The 20,278-nt window shown below is 43.4% G+C and overlaps 1 pseudogene; it reads right to left on the bottom strand.

Moving 5' to 3' along the window:
* Positions 1 to 19,881: 19,881 nt before the first annotated feature.
* Positions 19,882 to 19,997, bottom strand: LOC137505797 (U2 spliceosomal RNA; annotated as a pseudogene).
* Positions 19,998 to 20,278: the final 281 nt, after the last annotated feature.

Below are 20,278 nucleotides of genomic sequence, written 5' to 3' on the forward strand. Positions count from 1 at the left end.
TTGCTGACGCATGCCAACAGCTGTGCTGCACTGCTTCCACGATCCTACTGCTGCTGGGTTAGCGTTTCCGGATGAGGTACAGCTTTGAGATGCGTTGGAGGAGAAGGAGTCAGAGAGGTAGGTGCTGCTGTTATCCAGTGGGAGGGACGGCGGTGCAGCTGTTTGTGGCGTGGGCAACACCCGTGCCGTAGCAGGTGAGGAATCGCTGCCAGGCTCCACAAGGTTCACCCAGTGCGCGGTAAGGGAGATGTATCGACCCTGGCCGAACGCACTCGTCCAGGTGTCAGTGGTGAGGTGAACCTTGCAGGCAACGGCATTCTTCAAGCTTCGGGTTATTTTGCTGACCACGTGCTCATGCAACTCAGGCACTGCAGAGCGTGCAAAGTGGTAGCGGCTGGGAACCACGTAACGTGGGATGGCCACTGACATCATGCCCTTGAAGCTGTTTGTCTCCACCAATCGATATGGCAGCATTTCGCAGGCCAGAAGCTTGGCTATGCTGGCTGTTACTGCCACGGCCCGGGGGTCATTTGCTGGCAATTTCCTCTTGCGCTCAAACATCTCCGACACAGACAACTGAACCGTAGCGCTGCACACGGAAGGGCTGTTGGTTGTTGTGTTTGATGAACACTGGGAGACCTCAAGAGCACTACTCCGGAAAGTGACAGTGTCAGCGTCGTCTGATGTTTGTGAATGTTGTGAACCACGCAATGGCTGGGCTACTGCTGCTGCTGAGGCGGGTCTGGTGAACCCAAGGGAGGCAGTGTTGTTTCTGGTACCCTGTCCTGACGCGTTTGCCCAAAGAGTGGGATGTTTGGATAGCATGTGACGGCTCATGCTGGTGGTGGAGAGGTTGTTAATATTTTTCCCCCTGCTCAGGCGGGTCTTGCACACCTTGCAAATCGCCATGGTAACATCCTCAGTGCAGTCTTCAAAGAAAGCCCAGACTTTGGAGCACCTGCCTCCTTGCTGGCGATTTCTGTTTGCTCCTCTTTTGCCTCTCACTTGAACTTCCACGCTTGTGGTGCCTGAAATTGCGCGCCGCCTACCTTGTGGCACAAGGCGAACTCGTGCAGCAGTGTGTTCTTCAACAGACTCATCTGTGCTGCTGCTACGACGGCGATGTTCTCGTTCACAAACAAAATCTGGGTCTCTGTCCACATTGTCCATACCCTCCTCTTCCATCTCCTCAAACTCGTCATATGTCATTGTGGGCCACCGCCGTGGAGTAGAGCTCCCCACAACAACCTCTGCGCAGCACACTCCAACGTCGTCTTCCAGATCTTGTCGGCCGACCTCCTGCAATTGCAACCCCTCCTGCCCAAATTGCTCTGGGATTTGGGTTTCCGAGTCCTCTTCGGACTCGCCTCGTATTTCAGTGCGCGGTACATTTCCCACAGTTAACGGTTGTGAATCCAGGCACAACATTTCTGGCTGTTCCTCCATTGACCTTTGAAAGGTGGAAGTTTGTTGGGCTGGGAATAGCTCCTGCGAATACCCCATTGTGTCCTGAGGTAATTCATCGGACTGGTTATCTGGCAGTTGTGTGCGTGGTGTCGCTGCCGGTTGTGTCAGCTTTGTGCCCACTGGCTCCTTGTAACTGGCTGAGGACTCGGACCTCGTGCGTGATGTGCTGGTGCTGCTTAACCCACTGCTGGACGCTTGAGAGGTCATCCAAGTAATTATCTGGTCCTGTTCTTTTGGATTTGTGAGGGTTGTTGTCCTGGACAACATGGGTGGTATTGAGTGGGTTTTCTTGGGTGCTCCCCTGTGGCCTGTACGTGAACCGTCAGGGGAAACACCTCTTCCCTTGCCCCTCCCTCTTTCACCGGATTTCTTCCTCATTTCACTTATCCTTACAGTACACGCTGACTGGCAGCAGTACAGTGGCAGTACAGAAATGCTATACAGTACCACTATTCCCAGCAGCGACACAGAGCACAATGCTATACAGTGACGGGTGAGCGGTGTACCACTATTCCCAGCAGACACAGAACAGTGAACAGAATGCTATATAGTGTGGCTGAGCGAGCGGTGTACCACTATTCCCAGCAGACACAGAACAGTGAACAGAATGCTATATAGTGTGGCTGAACGAGCGGTGTACTACTGTTCCCAGCAGACACAGAACAGTACACAGAATGCTATATAGTGTGGCTGAACGAGCGGTGTACTACTGTTCCCAGCAGACACAGAACAGTACACAGAATGCTATATAGTGTGGCTGAACGAGCGGTGTACTACTGTTCCCAGCAGACACAGAACAGTGAACAGAATGCTATATAGTGTGGCTGAGCGAGCGGTGTACCACTATTCCCAGCAGACACAGAACAGTGAACAGAATGCTATATAGTGTGGCTGAGCGAGCGGTGTACCACTATTCCCAGCAGACACAGAACAGTAAACAGAATGCTATATAGTGTGGCTGAGCGAGCGGTGTACCACTATTCCCAGCAGACACAGAACAGTGAACAGAATGCTATATAGTGTGGCTGAGCGAGCGGTGTACCACTATTCCCAGCAGACACAGAACAGTGAACAGAATGCTATATAGTGTGGCTGAGCGAGCGGTGTACCACTATTCCCAGCAGACACAGAACAGTGAACAGAATGCTATATAGTGTGGCTGAGCGAGCGGTGTACCACTATTCCCAGCAGACACAGAACAGTGAACAGAATGCTATATAGTGTGGCTGAGCGAGCGGTGTACTACTGTTCCCAGCAGACACAGAACAGTACACAGAATGCTATATAGTGTGGCTGAACGAGCGGTGTACTACTGTTCCCAGCAGACACAGAACAGTACACAGAATGCTATATAGTGTGGCTGAACGAGCGGTGTACCACTATTCCAAGCAGACACAGAACAGTGAACAGAATGCTATATAGTGTGGCTGAGCGAGCGGTGTACCACTATTCCCAGCAGACACAGAGTGGCAGTAAACAGAATGCTATATAGTGTGGCTGAGCGAGGTACACAGAGTGGCAGTAAACAGAATGCTATATAGTGTGGCTGTGCAAGCGGTGTACTACTATTCCCAGCAGACACAGAGTGGCAGTAAACAGAATGCTATATAGTGTGGCTGAGCGAGGTACACAGAGTGGCAGTAAACAGAATGCTGAGCGAGCGGTGTACTACTATTCCCAGCAGCGACACACAATGACTGGGGGGGACCCTGGCTAGCGTGGCTGGAGCGCGAACTACCCTGCCTGCCTACCCAAAGCTAAACCCACAGACAAATGGCGGAGATATGACGTGGTTCGGGTATTTATTTACCCGAACCACGTGACAGTTCGGCCAATCAGAGCGCGTTCGGGTCCGAACCACGTGACCCGTTCGGCCAATCACAGCGCTAGCCGAACGTTCGGGGAACGTTCGGCCATGCGCTCTTAGTTCGGCCATATGGCCGAACGGTTTGGCCGAGCACCGTCAGGTGTTCGGCCGAACTCGAACATCACCCGAACAGGGTGATGTTCTGCAGAACCCGAACAGTGGCGAACACTGTTCGCCCAACACTAGTAAGGAAACAGGCAATTTTTAAAAAACATTATTAAAATTAACCAAAGGTGAAACCGGCGGTGTAAATAAATACCATAATATTTCAATCGTACAAAAATTCAAGTCCTCACAAAGACCCCCATGGTATTGGTAATATTATTGACCTTACTAATGTGAACAGAAAAAGAGTGCCCTAAGAGTAACTAATGTGGGTAAACCCAAATTGGGGAGGTATTGATTGGGCAACACAAGTGCTTAAATAGTGCAATATATATACAAGAGGCAAGATAAATACCTCCTGGAAGTCCTAATGAGGAAAGCAATATGAACCCACACTAAGTGTGGGTTCATATTGCTTTTGGTCTGCACCTTAGTGTGGGTTCATATTGCTTTCCTCATTAGGACTTCCAGGAGGTATTTATCTTGCCTCTTGTATATATATTGCACTATTTAAGCACTTGTGTTGCCCAATCAATACCTCCCCAATTTGGGTTTACCCACATTAGTTACTCTTAGGGCACTCTTTTTCTGTTCACATTAGTAAGGTCAATAATATTACCAATACCATGGGGGTCTTTGTGAGGACTTGCATTTTTGTACGATTGAAATATTATGGTATTTATTCACACTGCCGGTTTCACCTTTGGTGAATTTTAATAATGTTTTTTAAAAATTGCCTGTTTCCTTACCAATAAAGATTTGTATTTTTGAATATAATTCCGAGTGGCCTGGTGCTGTTATAATTGGGTTCTTTCTCTCTGGTTGCTGATGCAACATTAAGGTCGCATAACGTGCCCCTAACGCAACGCATGTTAGTTTTGAAGTTGGACGTTATATTGAACTGCGTTATGCGTCTCTTGATGCATACTTTTTGTCGCATACTGATAGAACGAAAACGACGCATGCGTCACATTTAAAAAAAAATCAAAAACATTACTGAGGATGTGCAAACAGTCCAACGTAGCTAATAACGCAGACAACGCACAGCATGCAGCACTTTCTAAATATTGCTACACGTTACACACAACGCAGCGTGAGCACTGTGAATGTCACACATACTTTGTGCTGCTGTGTGTTAGTCTGCGTTATTACTTTCTATAACGTGCAACTTTAACGTCGCACTGTGAAAGCAGCCTTAGCCACAGCCCCTCAACAAGCATGCAGATCAGATGCTCTGACTGAAGTCAGACTGGATTAGCTGCATGCTTGTGTCAGGTGTGTGATTCAGCCACTACTGCCACCAAAGAGATCAGCAGGACTGCCAGGCAACTGGTATTGTTTAAAAGAAAACATCCATATCCCTCTCAGCTTAGGTTCCCTTAAAGGTGAAAACACCTGCGGTCTGAAGTGGTTAATAGAACATTACCAGAAAATAAAAAAATCTAATTTTTTTTTTATTTAGCTTTATTTATGACATTGCCCAATTCTGTCATATTTGCAGTTTAGAAACCACATTCTGTATTTTAAGCTGTAATATCGAGCAGAGCTAATGGCCTCTTAAACTTTCCTGCAGTAAAACCTTATCTCAAACTGTCTCTCACTCTTTCTTGGCTGTTTAACCATTTGAGGACAACAGTGTTAAACACCCCTAAAGACCAGGCCATTTTTCTCTTAATAGGCCACTGCAGCTTTAAGGCCAAGCTGCAGGGCCACACAACACAGCACACAAGTGATCCTCCCTCCTTTTCTCCCCACCAACAGATCTCTCTGTTGGTGGGGTCTGATCGGTCCCCCTGTGTTTATTTATTTATTTTTTTTGTAAATATTTGTGTCCTTTCTTTTTTAATAAATATAACTATTTTTTCCCCTCCCTGCAGCCAGCCAATCATGGCAATTGGCTGTCATAGGCTTCAGCCTATGAGAGCTGATCGCTCTATTGTGCCCCAGGGGGACAACCATGTCACACAGCTATCCCCAGTCAGGGCCGGCTCTAGGCAGGGGCGAGAGGGGGCAGAGCCCCCTTAAATAAATGTTGTGCCCCCTCAAATATCTGGGCGCCCGGCGCACGCAATGAGACCCGATCTCTCACTGTCCCTCTGCCACCAGTTTTCTTTTGCTGCGCAAAAACGGCAGCCCAGGCACGCAGAGAGAGAGATGTCAGCCTGGGTGTCAGCTGACAGGTAGCACAGCAGTGGCAAATGAAGAGAAAGATCCGCACCACCTTCAGAAAAGCTTAGTCTGTTTTATTGGAAAAAAGCATACAAATTTAAAAAGAACTTTAAGGCAGGACAGTCCACTGTTTCGGGCTCCTGCCCATCTTCATGCTGCCTAGTTCTGAAGTAACATACAAAAACACCAACATATATACAGAGAAACAACCAATCACTGAGTATATACTAATTAGAGGACCTGATGGGAAACAGCCTATTTACATATCTAGTCACACCTCCAACTCCCCCATTGGTGGATCTGAGCAAGATCCAAACATTCAAAAAATAACTGTCAATAATGGCTGAATAAAAAAATATCAAAATTAGGCATGCCTCTAAGATGTATTGGCAAGATATCAGCCAAAACGCCATGGTGGAATATGCTGAATAGCAGAAAAAAGAAAAAATCCAAAAAGTAACATTTTATTAAAGAAAACAAAACATCAAAATCCGCATGGAAATGACACATAAACGCATCAATACGACGCGACGCCATACCCGCATACGCGTATAGATGACGTAATAATGCATATCCTCTATCTAGACTACTGACGATCAAAAATACGCATCTATGCCGGACGTATATACACATGAGACAAGCGCTCAAAAAATGACGCATAAACGTATAAAAAATTACGTATCAATAAAACAATCGCCTAGAAAGTGCCACATGAACGCGTCCTAACTATACGCAATCTTTGCGACTAAAAATACGCGTAAAATTAACCAAACACCAAAAAATGCCGAAAAAATGCCGAAAAATGCCAAAAAAATGCCGAAAAAATGTCAAAAAAAGCCAAATAAATGCCAAAAAAATGCCAAGAAAATGCTGAAAAAATGCCAAAAAATGCCAAAAACATAAAAATGCCATATATGAAAAAATCATGCCATATATGAAAAAAATCAATTCAGCACTTTCCACCAATGGTATATCAGATGATTGGTAGTATAATAAAAAATATCCAATAAAAGAAAGCTAATAAGGCCTATAAATATCTATGAGTCTATCAGTATCACCAATCTAGTCTCAAATCATACTCTTTATTTAACCCACTATTCACAGTGTCAAGTTCTCTGATCCATTTAGATTCTAACTTCAATAATCTAGACAATCTATCACCCCCTTTATTATCCTGTTTAACCCCATCGATGACACAAACCCTAAGCTGACTAACATTGTGTCCAAAGGTAGTAAAATGCTCTGAAACGGCCTGATCCATATTCTTTTTGCGAATGGTAGATTTGTGCGAGGCCAAACGATCTTTCAATCTCTGTGTCGTTTGGCCAACATAGCACTTACCACATGGGCATTTAAGCATATAAACCACCCAACGAGAATCACAAGTGTACCTATCTCGTATGGCATATCGTTTACCACTCATAGGGTGAAAAAAGGTATCACCCTTAATGAGGCTATTACAAATATGACATTGTAAACAGGGAAAAATGCCACATTGCTTTGGTTGTTTATTAATACTGATATCAGAATGAACCAATTTACTCCTAAGGGAGGGTGCTCTTTTGTAACAGAACATAGGGGGGCGATTAAATTCCTTAATATAAGGTAATGAATCCCTAAGAATATTCCAATGTCGTTTAATACAACGTTCCACTTGACTACTGACTACACTATAAGTGGAAACAAATGCAACCCTATCTTGTTTGTCTTGTCTACCAGAGCCTCTCCTTCTCCTACCCCCACCTGGTCTATTATCAAGTTGGTTAAGAAGTAATTTGGTAGGGTATCCCCTTTGCTTAAAGCGTACCACCATTTCGGACAACCTCAAGTCTTGTTTGCCCTCCTGGCTGACAATTCTGTCAACCCGTTGGAACTGTCCACCAGGGATATTATGGATCATGTGCTGCGGGTGAAAACTCCTGAAATGTAAAATAGCATTCCTGTCGGTCTCTTTACGAAAAAGATCGGTCACCAAGTGTCCATCTTCCTTGATAACCATGGTGTCTAAATAAGAAATCATCAACTGATGATAATTGATGGTCAATTTAATGAAGGGACACTTCAAATGCAGGGAACTGACAAAATCAACTAGGGCCGAGTGTGGCCCCGCCCACAGACAAAAAACATCGTCTATGTAACGAAGCCAACATCTGGCATATTTCTGAAAAAAAGAATTGGTATAGACAAAGGCTTCTTCATAAAGACCCATAAAAAGGTTAGCATAGACAGGGGCCACACTTGACCCCATCGCTGTTCCCCTGCATTGAAGATAAAAAGACCCATCAAAAAGAAAATAATTTTCTCTCAAAATAATATTCAAGAGCGCCAGCAGGAAAGCCCTTTGAGAGTCGTCAAAATCAGACGATGTGAACAAATAATGCTCGACAGCCTCCACACCCCCATCGTGTGGGATGGAGGTGTAGAGGCTCTCAACATCCAGGGTCACCAACAACCAATGATCTTCAACATCAGTAAACTTACCGATCTCTTCCAAAAAGGCCCCAGTGTCTTTAATAAATGATGGCAGGCTACAAACAAATGGTTGGAGAATTCGATCAAGAAAAGAGGCTAAGGGAGAAAAAACAGAATTAGTAGCAGCAACAATAGGTCGTCCTGGGGGAAAAAGAGTATTCTTATGTATTTTTGGTAAAGTGTATAGCAATGGAGTGGATGGGCACCGATTGATAAGAAACTTAGATAAATCATCACCAATTAATCCACTATCATGGGCTTGTTTAACTAAAACATCAATTTTGCCCATGATGGAAACAATCGGATTACCATCCAACCTGCAATACACTCTAACATCAGATAATTGTTTCTCAATTTCCTGGATATAATAATCCCTATCAAGTATGACCACTGCTCCTCCCTTGTCCGCTGGGCGAATGATGATTTGTAAATTCTGTTCTAAAGATCTAATGGCATTCCTTTCATAAGGATATGATCGAGCAGGTGTTGTCCCACGGTCAAGTAGATCACATGTGGCTCCTTTCCTTTTTTCAGATGATGTGGAGTTTACCACTGTGTGGGCGAAAATATGGAATAAAGCCTCTTTTGACTCGATGGTCCATATGGTAGCTCGTATACACCGAGAACTTCCTAAACTGGAGATTAAAATGAGTATGTTGGAATCTGAGCTTAAAGATATCCTCAGTGATGATGACTTTCAGGTTTATCTGGAGACTTTAGACACCAAAATGAAGTCTTTTGCTGTTGGTCTGGAGGACTCTAAGAGATCTAAGTTTAAAAGGGACCGAAATGACTATACTAATGGCTATGTTTACAGCTGGCAGAGGCGGACCCTTCCCGGCAAGAAACCGTTCCAACCATCCCCTAGAGGGAGAGGTAGACCGGGTAACATTAGAAAGAACCGTAGACCACAGCATCAATCTGGTGTAGATACATCTGGAGGATCATCTTCTGATTTTTTATCCTCCCGGGACCACTCTCCAGAAACAACAAACGTAAGAACAGACGAGGTGGTAAGAAACACAGGAGGAAATACAATCAAACAGAAGAGTCCAATGCAACTCAGGAAGCGACCTTGACACCCTCACTGGTCGTGAATATATCTAAGTATCCATTAAAAGATTCTGAGAAGAAGGTTCTCGAATATGGACTTTCTTTTTGCCCAACTAGTTTTCCGGACTTTTTTTCACTGGATGTCGAACTAAATCGTTTTTTCAGGGACTCCCCGATCTGAGAGTATTTTTCACTTCACTGCTCCTGCCCGAGATGAATGTCTTACATTACAGGGTTTGGGCCTTAGGAACAAAAGTGCATTTACCCCAAATAGTCACCCGGCCATTGATTTATTTTCTAAAAGGGTCATGGGGGATATTGGTAAGGTTGAGAAGATAGTGAGAACGGGAAAGCTAGTTGTGAATCATAATTTGAGTTCAGATGAAAGGAATGCCATTAGATCTTTAGAACAGAATTTACAAATCATCATTCGCCCAGCGGACAAGGGAGGAGCAGTGGTCATACTTGATAGGGATTATTATATCCAGGAAATTGAGAAACAATTATCTGATGTTAGAGTGTATTGCAGGTTGGATGGTAATCCGATTGTTTCCATCATGGGCAAAATTGATGTTTTAGTTAAACAAGCCCATGATAGTGGATTAATTGGTGATGATTTATCTAAGTTTCTTATCAATCGGTGCCCATCCACTCCATTGCTATACACTTTACCAAAAATACATAAGAATACTCTTTTTCCCCCAGGACGACCTATTGTTGCTGCTACTAATTCTGTTTTTTCTCCCTTAGCCTCTTTTCTTGATCGAATTCTCCAACCATTTGTTTGTAGCCTGCCATCATTTTGTAAAGACACTGGGGCCTTTTTGGAAGAGATCGGTAAGTTTACTGATGTTGAAGATCATTGGTTGTTGGTGACCCTGGATGTTGAGAGCCTCTACACCTCCATCCCACACGATGGGGGTGTGGAGGCTGTCGAGCATTATTTGTTCACATCGTCTGATTTTGACGACTCTCAAAGGGCTTTCCTGCTGGCGCTCTTGAATATTATTTTGAGAGAAAATTATTTTCTTTTTGATGGGTCTTTTTATCTTCAATGCAGGGGAACAGCGATGGGGTCAAGTGTGGCCCCTGTCTATGCTAACCTTTTTATGGGTCTTTATGAAGAAGCCTTTGTCTATACCAATTCTTTTTTTCAGAAATATGCCAGATGTTGGCTTCGTTACATAGACGATGTTTTTTGTCTGTGGGCGGGGCCACACTCGGCCCTAGTTGATTTTGTCAGTTCCCTGCATTTGAAGTGTCCCTTCATTAAATTGACCATCAATTATCATCAGTTGATGATTTCTTATTTAGACACCATGGTTATCAAGGAAGATGGACACTTGGTGACCGATCTTTTTCGTAAAGAGACAGACAGGAATGCTATTTTACATTTCAGGAGTTTTCACCCGCAGCACATGATCCATAATATCCCTGGTGGACAGTTCCAACGGGTTGACAGAATTGTCAGCCAGGAGGGCAAACAAGACTTGAGGTTGTCCGAAATGGTGGTACGCTTTAAGCAAAGGGGATACCCTACCAAATTACTTCTTAACCAACTTGATAATAGACCAGGTGGGGGTAGGAGAAGGAGAGGCTCTGGTAGACAAGACAAACAAGATAGGGTTGCATTTGTTTCCACTTATAGTGTAGTCAGTAGTCAAGTGGAACGTTGTATTAAACGACATTGGAATATTCTTAGGGATTCATTACCTTATATTAAGGAATTTAATCGCCCCCCTATGTTCTGTTACAAAAGAGCACCCTCCCTTAGGAGTAAATTGGTTCATTCTGATATCAGTATTAATAAACAACCAAAGCAATGTGGCATTTTTCCCTGTTTACAATGTCATATTTGTAATAGCCTCATTAAGGGTGATACCTTTTTTCACCCTATGAGTGGTAAACGATATGCCATACGAGATAGGTACACTTGTGATTCTCGTTGGGTGGTTTATATGCTTAAATGCCCATGTGGTAAGTGCTATGTTGGCCAAACGACACAGAGATTGAAAGATCGTTTGGCCTCGCACAAATCTACCATTCGCAAAAAGAATATGGATCAGGCCGTTTCAGAGCATTTTACTACCTTTGGACACAATGTTAGTCAGCTTAGGGTTTGTGTCATCGATGGGGTTAAACAGGATAATAAAGGGGGTGATAGATTGTCTAGATTATTGAAGTTAGAATCTAAATGGATCAGAGAACTTGACACTGTGAATAGTGGGTTAAATAAAGAGTATGATTTGAGACTAGATTGGTGATACTGATAGACTCATAGATATTTATAGGCCTTATTAGCTTTCTTTTATTGGATATTTTTTATTATACTACCAATCATCTGATATACCATTGGTGGAAAGTGCTGAATTGATTTTTTTCATATATGGCATGATTTTTTCATATATGGCATTTTTATGTTTTTGGCATTTTTTGGCATTTTTTCAGCATTTTCTTGGCATTTTTTTGGCATTTATTTGGCTTTTGACATTTTTTCGGCATTTTTTTGGCATTTTTCGGCATTTTTTCGGCATTTTTTGGTGTTTGGTTAATTTTACACGTATTTTTAGTCGCAAAGATTGCGTATAGTTAGGACGCGTTCATGTGGCACTTTCTAGGCGATTGTTTTATTGATACGTAATTTTTTATACGTTTATGCGTCATTTTTTGAGCGCTTGTCTCATGTGTATATACGTCCGGCATAGATGCGTATTTTTGATCGTCAGTAGTCTAGATAGAGGATATGCATTATTACGTCATCTATACGCGTATGCGGGTATGGCGTCGCGTCGTATTGATGCGTTTATGTGTCATTTCCATGCGGATTTTGATGTTTTGTTTTCTTTAATAAAATGTTACTTTTTGGATTTTTTCTTTTTTCTGCTATTCAGCATATTCCACCATGGCGTTTTGGCTGATATCTTGCCAATACATCTTAGAGGCATGCCTGATTTTGATATTTTTTTATTCAGCCATTATTGACAGTTATTTTTTGAATGTTTGGATCTTGCTCAGATCCACCAATGGGGGAGTTGGAGGTGTGACTAGATATGTAAATAGGCTGTTTCCCATCAGGTCCTCTAATTAGTATATACTCAGTGATTGGTTGTTTCTCTGTATATATGTTGGTGTTTTTGTATGTTACTTCAGAACTAGGCAGCATGAAGATGGGCAGGAGCCCGAAACAGTGGACTGTCCTGCCTTAAAGTTCTTTTTAAATTTGTATGTTTTTTTCCAATAAAACAGACTAAGCTTTTCTGAAGGTGGTGCGGATCTTTCTCTTCATTTGCCACAGTTTGAGTCCCATGGTGTCCGGGACTATTAGATCTGCACACCTGACCATCTGAAATTGATGGAAGCCAAGCAAGTGCGACTCCACACTCAAAATTAAGGTAGCACAGCAGTCACATGACTGCTCCTCTGATTATGCAGATCAGAGAGGCTGTTTTGCTCTGCCCCATTCTGCTCTACTGTGCCGACACAGATTGAAAGAAAGAGCGGGAGCCGGACACGGACAGCATGGTTATGATGAGGTTGGAGAAAGAAGGAGGCAGAGCTGCTTCTGATGCAGAGCCTTCAGAGACACAGTAAGTTTGCCTGTAGCTAGAGATGATAGGACTTGGATCCCATGTGCACAGCAGGGAGGAGAGAGCTGCTCCAGCACGTGGTGGTTTGAATCAGTTTTGCAGCCGTGTTTCTCTGCTCCAGCCTCCAGGTTCATCTCTACACTGCTGCCAGGAGGGTATTCTGCTGTGCTGTCTCCCTCACTCAATGCTCTGTCCCTTCTTCCTCTGTCAGCCCATCTGCAGATGTTACCCTTCCCCCTCCCCTCGCTGTCCCCTCCATGCAAACACTCTCCTATCTCCCAGCAGAAGCTGACAGCTCTGTTCTCCTATCTCACATCTACACTTTTTCTTGCCTGGAGACTTTGCTAACCCACTATTTTTCTTTTTTTTTCTATTAAATTTCATGTAGATATTGTGATTCATTAATTGCACTAGTCTAGTGAAAATTTCTAGTGAAACATTGCTGCAGTACGATTATTTTGTGGTGAAACGCTGGCCACATTATGATTATTTTATGGTAAAACACTGCTCCACTGCTTGCATTTCATGTGTCAGAGGTAATTGTTCTTGCACTTCATGTGTCGGAGATAACGGTTGTTGCATTTTATGTGTCAGAGGTAATGGTTCTTGCATTCATGTGTCGGAAGTAATAGTTCTTGCATTTCATGTGTCGGAGATAACGGTTGATGCATTTTATGTGTCGGAGATAACGGTTGATGTATTTTATGTGTCGGAGATAACGGTTGATGCATTTTATGTGTCGGAGATAACGGTTGTTGCATTTCACGTGTCGGAGATAACGGTTGTTGCATTTCACGTGTCGGAGATAACGGTTGTTGCATTTCACTTGTCTGAGATAACGGTTGTTGCATTACACGTGTCGGAGATAACAGTTGTTGCATTACACGTGTCGGAGAGAACGGTTGTTGCATTTCACGTGTCGGAGAGAATGGTTGTTGCATTTCACGTGTCGGAGATGACGGTTGTCGCATTTTATGTGTCGGAGATAACGGGTTGTTGCATTTTATGTGTCGGAGATAACGGGTTGTTGCATTTTATGTGTCGGAGATAACGGGTTGTTGCATTGCCGCCTCACTGTTGCGCGTTACATTACAGTTAGCCCCGCCCACATGATGTCATGACCACACCCATTTTTCGCCACGGCGCGCTCAGCGCGCCGCACTAGCGTTACTGACCTAAAATTTTCTTGAACATGATGCCCCCTTCATATTTCCAACTGCCCCCTCATATGTGCCTGTCTAGAACCGGCCCTGTCCCCAGTACAGCCCTGCTGCAGATCGCAGTGCTGTACTAAGTGAAAAGACAGTGGTTTCACTGTTTAACAGACTCCGAGTGGTGATCGCCGCTGGGAGACTGAGGCGGAGCGGATATGTGTGCTCAGCCTGCGCATGATCTCCTGCACAAGCCGGCTCCAGGAACTGGCGGCAATTGACGTTAGACGGCCCTAGGGCTGCTGCCGCGGTCATGCCCATTGGTGTGAGGCGGTCTTAGGGAAGTTATGCAATTTAGAAACCAGGACTGTGTTCCACGAAGTTGACTGAATAGCTCAGAGATGCTCTTTTGCATAGATAACAACTCAAGTGTTTTAACTCTTCCTGTGCTGGAAAAAAAACATGAGTGGGTTTTTTTTAGGTTTTTTTTTTTTTTTTTGCAACTAATGTTCTATTTGTTATCTGTACTACACATGCAATTCATTACCTCATAAGTTTATTTTCGCTTCACGCTAGCTTTGAGTTAAATAACTGGGTTACCCAGCAAGCAGTGATCCAAAGCACAACTAAATGTACTTCTAAAAGGCTAAGGAGAGTAACAACATTAACATTTTAGAATGACCTCATGAGCGTTAAGATTCAAAATGGATACTGACATTGTTGGAGAGAGAACTTGTGCATGAAATCTACCAGAGTAAATGCAGAAGTCCTGGGCTAAAATACTTCAACAGCCCTGTGATGGAAAATCTTACAGTAAATGATGGGTTAAAATGATTGCTGCTAAAGATGTTTATTAGGGACAGCTTCTTTGTCACTTAGGAAATCGGTATTGGATTGCTTTGCTTCTCAGGTAACTGAATTTCAAAATTTAAAACAAGATTGTTTACTCAGGTTCCCTGTTTCTAATATTACATTTTGTTTACAGATGAGAGAACATTCAGCAAAAACTTAGCAATAACAGAGGCAATGATGAAGCAAAATACATTTTAGGACTGGTGTTCCTAATCCTAACCCTGATAACTCTGCTATATTTAACCACTTCAGATTTCAGGACATGAACTTCACATCCTAAAATGCCCTCCTTTATATTCCAGGACGAGGAATTCATGTTCTACTGTACATTAAAAGTTGCAACTGCTTATTCCTGTGATCGCTAGTTTGGGGACACAAAGAGATATGGACGCATCGCCGTGCTGTTGCTTATCTGTACAGCACCTTAGCAATCAGTACAAATGATACAAATGCACAGGATGGAAATAATGGTATGCTACATCCCCATCTAGTGATGAAAATGGCATTTGAGGTATCATTTTACCCGGAACAAGCCAAATAATATACTGTATATTGAGGTGTTTATAACTGTGGTACTTGTCATGTGAAAATTAGGAAGGGTGAAACATTGAAAAGTGTGGTTTTTTGACATTTACATCCATCTTTCCTCTGTAAAATGCCTATAAAATTAAACAATTCTTGGAAAAAAATATTATCCAAAGAAAACCTAGATTGTCCCCCAAAAAATATATGCATCACTTTGATAGCATAAATACTGTAATAATAATAATAAAGTTACTGCAGTATCAATAGAGACATGGAATCGTATCGGATAAAAACCCAGAAATGCGAAAAACAATACATCTTTGTTCTATACACACAAGGCTGTGGAGGCACTACGAAAAGCATCTGACTCCAACTCTTACTCCTTAGTCTATGATTCCTTCGACTCCTCGAATCTGACTACTCGAATCTACATATACAAGTCTTGTTGATTGAAAATATGTCACATAAAAGGCATCCCATCACAACCAAAGCTGAGGAATTTTACAGCTTTATTGAGATGGCTCCTGGCCATGAAGCTGACACTCTAATCTGTCATCAATCCTGGACTGTCATTGCCAGCATGAGTGCCCCAGCATGTCATCTGTATAATAAGATTCACCAAAGCAGGGGCATAACCACAGGGGAGCAACCCCTGCAACTGCAGTGGGGCCAAGAGCTGTAAGGGGGCCCCAACTACTACTTCACTTCCCCTGATAAAGGAGTCCATCCTTCAGATCAGGTGTTTTGTGGCTACACTTGTTATGGGTGTGAAGATTACGATGTCCCCACTTGTTTTATGACCCTTTCAAGATAGGACCCCAGACTGAGAGAGTCACAAATGGTTGTCAAGGGAAAGGGTGTAAATATTGGGGGGCTTCATCAAAGTATTGCTGGGGGTCCCATGACTTATAGTTATGTCCCTGCACCAGAGCCCCATATCAGCAGGGTTTTAGCATGTAGACCTGCCACCCTTCAGAAAAAGGCCTCTACATTTTCTATATCTCATATAAAAAAGGCCAGGGCCATTTTCTGCAAGGGGGCAGATCTATGCACCAAAACCCAGCTGATGCAGGATTCCAGTAAATCTCATTAAACAGACAATTTGTTGGGACATTCTAACTTTTAAGCATTATCTTATAAACTTCTGTTTTTTATGTACACCAGAGATGCATTTTAAAGTAAATCTACTAATGTTCTAGTTATCATCCTACTACACATAAATTCATCTCATAAGTTTATTTTTGCTTCAGTGTCACTTTAACTAAATTTAGGATACACTGCAGCTTTAGAGTAGCTGTTAAATATAAATTAAATCAAAACTAGTCCTTGGTAAGAGTACTTCTAGAGGTAGCCATACACTGGTCGATTTGCCATCAGATTCGACCAACTGACAGATCCCTATCTGATCAAATCTGATCAGAGAGGGATCGTATGGCTACCTTTACTGCAAACAGATTGTGAACTGATTTCAGCCTGAAACCGTTCACAATCTGTTGTGGTGGTGGTGGTGCTGCCGCCGCTCCCCCCGCCCGCATGCCCGCATACATTACCTGCTCCGCCGGCACGACTCCAGTCCCCAGGTCATCGCTGCTCTGTCTCCGCTCTGGTCTCCGGCCCCGGCATGCTTTACTTCTTCCTGCCCGGCAGGAAGTTTAAACAGTAGAGCGCCCTCTACTGTTTAAACTTCCTGCCGGGCAGGAGGAACTGAAGCATGCCGGAGACCAGCGCGGACACAGAGCAGCGGTGACCGGGGGTAGTCGTGCCGGCGGAGCAGGTAATGTATGCGGCTCTATTGCGTCGGTCGTCGGGTACTCGAACGCCGCTAGCGACGCGCTCCCTACCCGCGGGCGATCGACGCTAATTTTCCGCACGGAGCGATCGGCGGGATCGGACGAAAAGGATCGAAATTCGGCGTGTAGCGCGAACGATTGGCAGCAGATTCGATCCCAGTGATCGAATCTGCTGTCGAAACGGCGGCGAATCGGGCCAGTGTATGGCCAGCTTAGAGGTAGTAGACAGGAACAAATAACATCAATCAGACCCTAGGCAATCTAACTGTGGCTACATCTAAGAATGATGTGCAGGTACTCCGCAGGAAAATTAGAGGATTCTTCCTCTATTACACATTTTTCATGCATCAACAATAACAGCTACCTAGCAATTGGCTGACACATACAGGTATATATGATGCAAAAGAGGTTACAATCATAATATAAACATGTACAAAAAAAAGGTACAGTATCATGTATCAATGGCAGCAATAAATGGCTATTGGTAGTAACTGATGCATGTTTCATGACCCTAAATGGCTACTTCATCAATCAACCATTGTGAGCAATGAATACAATGAATGAATTACAGAAAGTGCTTGTCTGAAGACGTCCAACTTATGTTGGAAAGAAAGGGGTTCAGGTCAGAAAAGGTAGAAGCCCCAATGTGTTCTTATTCGGATCAAACAGTGAATGTTATGACCTATGCTTCCAAGTATGTTAGCCATGTGTCACAGCATTCTCTGTTAAAAAGAAAAAAGTATGTATTAAAATAGTATGTTGAGGCCAATAACTTACAGTAATACAGTGGTTTGCAAAAGTATTCAGCCCCGTTGAAGTTTTCCACATTTTGTCATATTACTGCCACAAACATGAAACAATTTTATTGGAATTCCACGTGAAAGACCAATACAAAGTGGTGTACACGTGAGAAGTGGAAGGTGAACCTCCGCCCCAGTCTCAAGTCTTTTGCAGACTCCAAGAGGTTTTCTTCCAAGATTGCCCTGTATTTGGCTCCATCCATCTTCCCATCAACTCTGACCAGCTTCCCTGTCCCTGCTGAAGAGATGCACCCCCGAGCATGATGCTGCCACCACCATATTTGACAGGGGGGAAGGTGTGTTCAGAGTGATGTGCAGTGTTAGTTTTCCGCCACACTTAGCATTTTGCATTTTGGCCAAAAAGTTTCATTTTGGTCTCATATGACCAGAGCACCTTCTTCCACATGTTTGCTGTGTCCCCCACATGGCTTGTGGCAAACTGCAAACAGGACTTCTTATACTTTTCTGTTAACAATGGCTTTCTTCTTGCCACTCTTCCATAAAGGCCAAGTTTGTGCGGTGCACGACTAATAGATTCACCATGGTCCTCTTGACTGCATTTCTGATCAGCGCTCTCCTTGTTCGGTCTGTGAGTTTAGGTGGACGTTCTTGTCTTGGTAGGTATACAAAAAGATAAAAAGGGGGACAAGGGAGCGCTCCAATGGTGTGTTAACTTCTTTAATAAAATCAAACACGCTTAAAAGTTACACTTACACTTTATGTGCAAGTAATGCACATGTAGGAGGCCGCATGTGAGTCCCTTCCGCCTCCTGAGCCTGGCCAGGGCTGACAGGGTCCTTGCTCGATGGTGTCCGGTGTGCGGGGGGCAAACGCAAGCTTGGTCTCCTCACAGCAAGCCATCTGTTGTCACTACGCGTTTTGGCGCTAAGCCACGCCTTCTTCAGGTAACGGGGCGGAGACGGCTGGGTTTATAAACTTATACTGATTAGCCGAAGTTTGCCCGGTGGGTGGAGCTGACTTGCTGGATGGTTTTAACCCTTGGGGTGTTACTTAACAACAGGGATTACCAGGATGTATCAAAATAGATTTAGGTGTTACAAAGTAACAAAATTTAAAATTTAAAAAAGTTAGAAGATTAAAAAGCTTCAAAAGCTCATCGGAGCGCTGATAAACTTGGTAGGTTTACAGTTGTGCCATACTCCTTACATTTCTGAATGATCACTTGAACAGTGCTACGTGGGATATTCAAGGCTTTGGAAATCTTTTTGTAGCCTAAGCCTGCTTTAAATTTCTCAATAACTTTATCCCTGACCTGTCTGGTGTGTTCTTTGGACTTCATGGTGTTGTTGCTCCCAATATTCTCTTAGACAACCTCTGAGGCCGTCACAGAGCAGCTGTATTTGTACTGACATTAGATTACACACAGGTGCACTCTATGTAGTCATTAGCACTCATCAGGCAATGTCTATATGCAACTGACTACACTCAGACCAAAGGGGGCTGAATAATTACGCACACCCCACTTTGCAGTTATTTATTTATAAAGAATGTTTGGAACCATGTATGATTTTCATTCCACTTCTCACGTGTACACCACTTTGTATTGGTCTTTCACATGGAATTCCAATAAAATTGATTCATGTTTGTGGCAGTAATGTGACAAAATGTGGAAAACTTCAAGGGGGCCGAATACTTTTGCAAACCACTGTATATTTATAAATTACAGCTGAATTTGATCACAAGGACCATGTACTGCCACAACAATTATGGTACACCCCAGTACAAGTCTGTGATGGCATAAGAAAAAGGAAGCAGGGGCCCCAAGCTCGGCCACATGGGGCATCTGATTTGTAATAGGACATTGATATTAACTATCTGGTAACTCTCTTCTTCCCAGTTTACAGATGATATACTGTATACTTATATCTTATGTACGGCTGTGAGTCATATTAATTCATTCCATGCTGGTGTTGATGTGACTTCTAAGGTTGAACATGAACTAGCTATCCTTTTTATGTTGCATGTTTCATTTTCTTGAAGTGTTAGCTAATGAGCTGATATATGGAAAAAGCATGGCCAAACTGTGGTTTGCTCTAGACATTTGCAATGCATTGTCATAAGAACTCACAGATTACACTGAGTATAACTGATAAGAACAGATACTACACTTGATCTTAGCCAAAAGGCCGAGAAGCGATACACTGAGTATAACTATACATTTGCTATAGATTAAAGCGCACCACAGCCGTGGGGGTTCAAGCAGGAGAGCAGATCCAAGCAATTTTTGCAGACTGATTCATAACCCCAACGGAGACCCGTATAACCTTTCATGAGGGTTGACAGTTCTTTCTTTAATAAGACACATACATGATCCACATGGGATCTGGAATGGATTGACCAGAGCAAGGTGAGATAAGCAACTCCTCCTGACTACCTGTCATCAGTATTTTACTTGCTCCTAATCAATCATGTGTCTCAT

The sequence above is a fragment of the Hyperolius riggenbachi genome, chromosome 4 (genome assembly GCF_040937935.1).
Source record: "Hyperolius riggenbachi isolate aHypRig1 chromosome 4, aHypRig1.pri, whole genome shotgun sequence".
NCBI classification, from domain to species: Eukaryota; Metazoa; Chordata; class Amphibia; order Anura; family Hyperoliidae; genus Hyperolius; species Hyperolius riggenbachi.